This window comes from Ixodes scapularis, unplaced genomic scaffold (genome assembly GCF_016920785.2).
Source record: "Ixodes scapularis isolate PalLabHiFi unplaced genomic scaffold, ASM1692078v2 PGA_scaffold43__4_contigs__length_2004386, whole genome shotgun sequence".
Taxonomy (NCBI): domain Eukaryota; kingdom Metazoa; phylum Arthropoda; class Arachnida; order Ixodida; family Ixodidae; genus Ixodes; species Ixodes scapularis.
This window is the reverse complement of record NW_024609872.1, coordinates 1,734,836-1,742,224: the sequence shown is the minus strand read 5'-3', so window position 1 is coordinate 1,742,224 and position 7,389 is coordinate 1,734,836.

The following is a 7,389-nucleotide window of genomic DNA, read 5'->3' as shown; positions in this document are numbered from 1 at the left end:
TGTTTTTTAAGCGATCGGCTTTTCATTTTTATGGTGTTTTTTGCGCACGCAGCTGTGCAGTATTTCAAACTCTGCCAGAAGAGGGCGTATTTTCGGGATGGGTCTATAGATCTTTCCAAAAAAGAGCTTGTGGCCGGTGCCATCTTTAGTGTTCGGACGTATAGCACGTGCCTTGCTCACTTTCCGAAGCGACAAACACGCACGTGCTGAGCTGTGACGATCGCACTCTGGGCTGTGATTTTGTAAACAGTAAAAAGGTATCTAGCTGGATTGCTTGCCCTCTATATATTTTTCTTTGTTTTACTCTGCAAACACGTGTTTTTCATACATGCTACCTGTTTTCGGCGCCCAGTAAGATGTCACAGATATTCCCTTAAGTGGCTGACAGGGGAACAAGAGAAAACAAATGTGTCGTAAAACAGAGAAACAGGGACGTCGAGTGCGCCGTTGGGGTGGTATATCGAATCCCTTTAAGCTGTGCTCGTGCATACATCGGCCAGAATGGCCGATGTGTGAATGACCGGGCACGTAAGCACACACGTATAATGAAATGTGATTGCATCTTGACAGTGCCAACAGCGCTTCGGGTTCCGGCGGAAAAACGCTGCTCCAAAGATCTCATGGCGATGCTTTGTCTAGTAACTTTGACTTTTTATCGCAAACAACGCTCTATGCAAATGACCCGGTCTGAGGGACTCGGAACCACTTACATAGCATGCATTGTTAACGTTAATGCTGTCATAATATTATAACAGTTCTCACATTTGAAACTGTCAGCCACCGAACGAAGCTCTGATAATGCCAACGCAGCGAACGACGTTTCTCGAATGGTCAGTTGAAGACGATGAAAGAGGACTTCAAACAGAAATGAGAAAATGATTGAACAGGCAACATGCTGGCCTCCTTCCAGGACGCGGCGCGTCGGCGAATCATCGCCGAGTAACGTTGTCTCCGACAGCTCATGTTTTTTTTTGTTGTTTTTTTGTGAGGTAGCACTCCGAACACGTTGAAGAAAATATTGTTTTTCACTGAAATGGACCACAGGCGGCCCTACAAACTATACTGTTGATGCAGCGCGTTCTCACCTTCTTTCAGCGTGTCGACACGCTGCACTCTGGAAGTGCACGTGGGGCGCTATCGGTGATCGACTGGCTAAATGGCTCATCGACTGCAACTGCGGTCCATCTGGAGGTCAACAATTCGCGGGCGCGTGGGCCTCCGTGCTTAGAGTGGCGCAATCCTCTCCGACACACTGACATTTCGTAGCCAATCGTTGCTTTGAAATCGCACCCGCCGCTACCGCGCCGCCAGGGTCAATCCAAGAAACAAAGTGAAGTTGAAACACTCCAGACGATGATTTTTTTATTTATTACGTATGCAATAAAAACGAAATGTAAAAATATCTCACAGTATTAGGATTAGTCTTGACAACATAAGAAACAAATACTCTCTCAACTTTTTCCATTTAGACCCATTATTGACACAATTGTCCCTGAACCGTTTTCGTTGAACATGTAACCGCCACATCAGATTATGGTTTCGTTACGGTTCGGGTTCAATATGAAGCGTTCGATTTCAGTTTCGGTTTTGTTCCGGTTTGGTCAAAAATAACGGTTTTGATCCGGTTTTCGGTTCGGCTTCGAGTTCGGTTCGACGCCCTGCATACAACAGTGTCGGTTGATGCAAGTTCGTATGAACTGGGAGCCGTTCTGCTACAGGACCAACCATCGGGAAAGCGTCGTGCCGTTGCCTACGCTTCGCAATCTCTTACACCGACTGAAACCCGGTACATCCAGACAGAGAAAAAGGCTCTGGCCGTCACATGGACCGTTGAAAAGTTCGACCAGTTCGTCCGTGGCATCAGGTTTGGTGTCGAAACAGATCATCAACCCCTCGTCACTCTGTTGGGATCTGCGGAAGTGGGCACTATGCCGCCTCGCACTCAGCGCCTGAGGATGCGGGTTATGTCCTGCCAGTACAACGTTCTCTATGTACCGGGAAAGCTCTTGGCGACAGCAGACACCCTTTCCCGAGCTCCTGTACAGGCTGCCGACAACAAAGTCGACACCATCGAGCTCTTCGTTGGGTGACTGCTCAAGGACATCAAAAGTCTTGCATCCACTCGCCTCGATCGCCCTCGCCAGCACCAAGCAGAGGATGGAGTCTGTGCCGGCGTACTCCGATTTTGCAAGGATGGGTGGCCCAAGAAGGTGTCCAAGGTTCCAGTGCATCTTAGGGCTTTCTGGAAGGCGCGAGGCAACATCACAGCCTTTGAGGGCCTGTTGCTGAAGAACTGTCGCATCACGGTTCCTCGGACCCTTCAGAAGGAGATGCTAACATTACTCCACAAGGGCCACCAAGGCGTGGGAAGACGCAAGGAAAGGGCTCGCCACTCAGTGTGGTGGCCAACCTTGAACAGCGAGCTGGGGCAGCTGGTGGGGACGAGTGAGTGTTGTGCCCAAACACGAATTCAGCGCTGCGAGCCGCTTCTCGGGACTCCTACACCCGATCACCCTTGGCAACGTTATCGGGGTTGACCTCTTTAAACTGCAGGGACGCAACTACGTGGTCATGGTTGACTACTATTCCCGTTTCCCCGAGGTGGTCAGTTTTGCGACCACAACATCAAGCTCCGTCATCGCGGCTTTGAAGAGTTCCTTTGCCCGCTTTGGGATTCCAGAGACAGTGGTCTCGGATAACGGTCCTCAGTTTTCGTCGACAGAATTTGCCTCTTTCGCAGCCTTGTATCGGTTTGCCCACCGGACAAGCAGCCCGAGGTACCCGCAAGCGAATGGAGAGGCAAAGCGCATGCTTCGAACATTGAAAGAGCTCTTCGTGAAGGCAAAGGACCCGCACATGGCGTTGCTGGTGTACCGGGACAGTACCGGAGTGGCCGGCTACAGCCCTTCGGAGCTGCTCATGGGTCGTCGTCTCCGGACCAGACTGCCAGGGTTACACGCATCGCTGATGCCGAAGTGACCGTCACCAAAGATCGTCAAGAGCAGGGACCAGAGGGTGAGGAGACGCCAACGCAAGGACTTCAACAGGCGTCACGCCGCCCAGTCACTGCGCCCCCTGGAAACAGGGGAAGATGTGTGGGTACAAGATGTACAATGTGCCGCTAGGGTGTTGTGTCCGGCTCAGCGGCCGCGCTCCTACGTGGTCGAGACACCAAGGAGTGTTGTTCAGCGCAACCGTCGCCACTTGGAGCCGTTTACACCCAGTACCCCCAGCCAGCCAAGCGACTTTGTTTGCACCCGGCCTGCAACGTCAGACGGGACAGTTCCTGTTGCCGAAAGACCAACAGGCGACTCATCGGAGGGGCCCAGTTCTACACGGCAGAGTCTCCCACCGGGTATACGCGTCGCACGCTCGAGGCGGCAAGTCAAGCCTCCTCAAAGACTGAACTTGTGAAATCACGAGGGAAAGTTAACTCCAGCTGGAAGGGCAAATGTAGTGAGGACACCTGGTAACATATTGCGACATATGTGCTGAACTGCGGTACTAGCGGAAACGGAGTTTCCTCCAGTAGTTGATAGACTATTAAAGTCACTTTTTTGGCGAGCTGTCTCTCGGGGTGGATGTATCTTTTCTGCCTGGCGACCATGTGGTCGCACTCGGACCCCTACTGTCACAACACTTCCTAACACCGACTCTGTAATATAATGATCATTGGACAGTTTGATACTTTAGACCCATGTTACGGATAAAAAAAACAGGACGCGGGATGGCCAAAACAAAAAAGCGTTTTTCGTGTAAGGCTCGTCAAATTGTGAGGCGCTGGAGAAATGCAGCCTTCTGCGTTAAGTCCTTATCCAGAACTCTTTTCGTATGCCTTCCGCCCATTGAAAAGCATGCAGGAGGTCCTAAGAACGCACCTGGTATCGCTGCGCCGCAGCGTTCTTCCGCAATATAAAGTTCGTCTGCTTTCCTCGCCGTCACCATGACAACGAACGCCGAATGAATGGAAGCACGCTCGGTACCGCCGCGTGAAGTCAGCAACAGCTGACGCCATTTTACGAACGCCGTCTGCTAGCCAAAGCCGAACGCGGTGCGTCAGATCAACCGCCTCCGCCCGTGCGCCGCTGGCAAAGACGACGAAGCTGAGACACGCCGACGGCGACTGAGCAAGCAACAGCACCGCGTGACGACTTAAAGGGGGCATTTATTGGGATCAAAGGCGCGAAATAAGCAAGAACAATTTTTACTTGAATCATAACACGCGATATCCAAGTTGGGGAACACATACCTTGGCTGGGTTTTTCCTGTGAACTTTTTACAGAGACACGGGGTGCCGCATTCAGAAAACAGCTCCGTTTGCAATATATGGGGGACCTGAGAAGGGCCGTTTAGACCGCTACCAGAGCCTTTAACTGACGTAACGAGCACTTGACAAGCGGTTTGCGCATAAGTCGTCTTTATGCATGCAGGCGGGCGACGGGCTCAACGCAGCGGATCACTCGAAGTCACCGGGGCCGTCAGAATCCTCGCTCTGTCTGCGTCGGGGCTCTAGATTTCGGAAGCCGGGGCGACAAACGACTGGAATCTATCAGTGTTTCCGCGCGCCTTCTCTCTCCTCCAAAACATGAACTTTGCAAGGTGACCAGTGAGATGGTGGCTCTCGCGCCGTCCAGATGGAAGAGAGTTTTTGATGTGGGTCCAGGTGTCCTCCACCGTATTGGTGTGCGCATCAGTGCTCGGGTCGACAAAGTGCAGCTTATGGTTGACGGTGAGGTGCGTGAAGCGAGCGTCATCTGCAAGCTTGCGATAGCCAGCCCAACAGTCAGTGATTATTCTTGTTCCATGGCGGACCCACTCAGCTATTAGCCCTTGCAGGGTTTTAGCGTCACGGGTCTCCACGGGAACAAGAAAGCAGCATACGTTGCCACGCCCCACACCGCCGAAAACCCACTGGCCAGGCCTTAAATATTCGCGATGGTACTTTCGCCGGCCGAACATACTCTGGTCTAGTTCTACAGTTACGCCTTCGCCACCAATCATGTCTGAATGCGTAAAGACGCCATTTACCACAACCCCCCGGCAAAGGCTCGTCCAATCAGTTATTGTCTTACGTGCGACATCAGTTTCCCGCTGAATGACGGTGCACGGTAGGCTCTGGCACCGGAAGATAATTTTCATGAGTTTGAGAAGCGTCAGGTGCGATCCTTCGAAAAAGGAACCGCTCCGTACCGAGACCTCGCCCCGGCACTGAACTTTGACCGGCTTCCTCTTGGAAGCCGGTCAAAGTTCTCGTGGGGGTACGGCTTCCACACACCGTACCCCCACGAGTAGCCATCCGCAGATCTAGCGCGGACTTGCAGCTTGTCATCGCAGCTTCGCACTCTGGACACGCACAAAAACCCCAAGAGTCAGGAGCAGGCCCATGCGCTGAAGCAAATTAATTGCTTCAAGAGGGTCTTTCATGGCGTCATGAAGACGGCACAGGTTAAACCCCAAGGCACTGCGATGCTCACCTCTGGAAGAATAAAGCGCTGAGGGGGCTAAACGAGCAGAACTGTGCGCTTCTTTGAATTTATTATTTTTATTTGATCCGCCATTTTATACCTCGTGACACTATTCTAACAAACTCATTGGTTAATCGGTCGGACCACACCATCGCATGACAAAACAAACGCCAAACGTATGTCCACAGACGGCATCGTCACAGAGCAGGGAGCAGTCGAACCCAACAACAAAATGAAGTAACAAAGTGAATAAAAGGAAAAAAATAAGAAGGGAGCCGTTGGATTTTCGGGCGTCGTCTTCTTTGATGAGAGGAGGAGCGGCCGTGCTGCTCTAGCTGCTCAAAATGTTCCTTTTTTTGTTGTTACTCTTATTTGAAGCTGATTTGTTAATTTAATAACAAACAACGCGTTGGAACGGAGGAGGTAGAGAGTCTTGGCGTCAGAACTCGACGTGGTAGAAAAGAAAAGAAAATAACGAATGCACAATACATACCGTACTGCAAGACCATTATACTCCGCACTCGGGCAGGCCTCGTGATGCCGCCGACGACCGTTAGGCTATTTATTTTGTTTCTTTAGATTTTTTTTCGTGACGACTATTCAACCGTGCCTCGGAGTCTCTAGCGGAGATCTGGCAGTTTTTAATGATTATTATTATTGTCGTTTGAAGGGCACCCTTACTATGCTGTTTTGTTCCTGATGCCATAAAAATATGGGGCGGGAATAGTTAGCACCTCGTATAAAAAATTTAAAAAAGTTCAGTTCGTGGTCGATTTGGTATGTGGATACAATTAGTTCAATAAAATTTGTCCAATAATTTATTAGTAGAATTATTATGCTTCATTATTAGCATCGTTTGTGTGCATGCGTGAAATACAGCACCCAACGAGAAGACACGAGAAGAACGCTGCAACTGCTGGACCATAGACCACTTTTGAGAAAATGCACCGCAAGACAGGGACGGAGTAAGGGAGACAACACATATACCATTTAACGTCACCAAATTCCTGGGCCGGAAAATACTTTGTGGTATTTGTGTATCGTTTTGAAAGCGCTACAAAAACACGTCGGGGACACTGGACTTCTAAACCAACTCAGAGTGCGTGCGCGTGTGATGTGTATGTATGTCATTCTTTCCTCTAAACTTCTGTACTCCAGCTTACCCTTCTCTAAAGAGTACCCATACCAAGAACTCGGGCTGCCTTCTCCAGATTTTTAATAAATATTTCTATCCATCTCAGTGGGTTATATAGAGTTATGGAATGGAGGGTCCGAGCACTTGCGTGTTAAAGCTCATTTTCGCGGGTCCGTATCACATGAGCGATGATGTTTTAGTGAACAGTGACGTTTTAGCGAATCAACGTTTTAGCAAGTGCTAATTTTTTTTATACGTGGTGCTAACTATTCCAGCCCCATATTTTTATGGCGTCAGGAACAAAGCAGCATAGTAAGGGTGCCCTTCAAACAACAATAGTAATAATTATTAAAAACTGCCGGACCTCCGCTGGAGACTCTCAGGCACGGTGCAGTAGTCGTCGTGATAAAAAAATCTGAAGAAACAAAATAAATAGCCCAACGGTCGTCGGCGGCATCATGAGGCCTGCCCGAGTGTGGAGTATAACGGTCTTGCAATACTGTATGTATTGTGCATTCGTTATTTTCTTTTCTTTTCTACCACGTCGAATTCTGACGCCAAGACTCTCTACCTCCTCCGTTCCAACACGTTGTTTGTTATTAAATTAACAAATCAGCTTAAAATAAGGGTCGTGGCACCCTCAAGGGCAAACAAAAAAGGAATAGTTCGAGCAGCCAGAGCAGCACTGCTACTCCTCCTCTCATCAAAGAAGACGCCGTCCGAAAAGCTAACGGCTCCTTTCTTATTTTTTTTTTTTCTTCTTATTCACTTTGTTACTTAATTTTGTTG